Raw genomic sequence first — 345 nt, 5'->3', positions numbered from 1 at the left:
GCTCCAACAAAGTCGCGTCCCACGGTGTGTGAGCCGAGAGCGCGCGCGCGCGCGCGTCAGGTGTGTGTATGTGTGTGTGTGGGAAAGGGGGGAGGGGGGTGTACACGTTGTGCCGCGATTGCAAAGGGACACTTTTGCCCTAATCGGCACCGTGTAGTAACGAGGCAAGTTGCTGCGGAAGGGCGAAGCAGATGAGGGAGAGAGACACAGAGAGAGGGGGAAGGGCATTTATCTCACCATCGAACACCTGACGAGGTGAAAGACGATAGTATTTTTAGGAGGACTCCGCCGAGACCATCAGGCTAGGCGCCGAGGCCGTCCGTAAGCAGAGTCCTAGCGATGGAC

The sequence above is a fragment of the Frankliniella occidentalis genome, unplaced genomic scaffold, assembly GCF_000697945.3.
Source record: "Frankliniella occidentalis isolate FOCC.00 unplaced genomic scaffold, Focc_3.1 Scaffold20, whole genome shotgun sequence".
Taxonomy (NCBI): domain Eukaryota; kingdom Metazoa; phylum Arthropoda; class Insecta; order Thysanoptera; family Thripidae; genus Frankliniella; species Frankliniella occidentalis.
The sequence above is the reverse complement of the archived record's forward strand: the minus strand, read 5'-3'. Positions refer to the sequence as shown.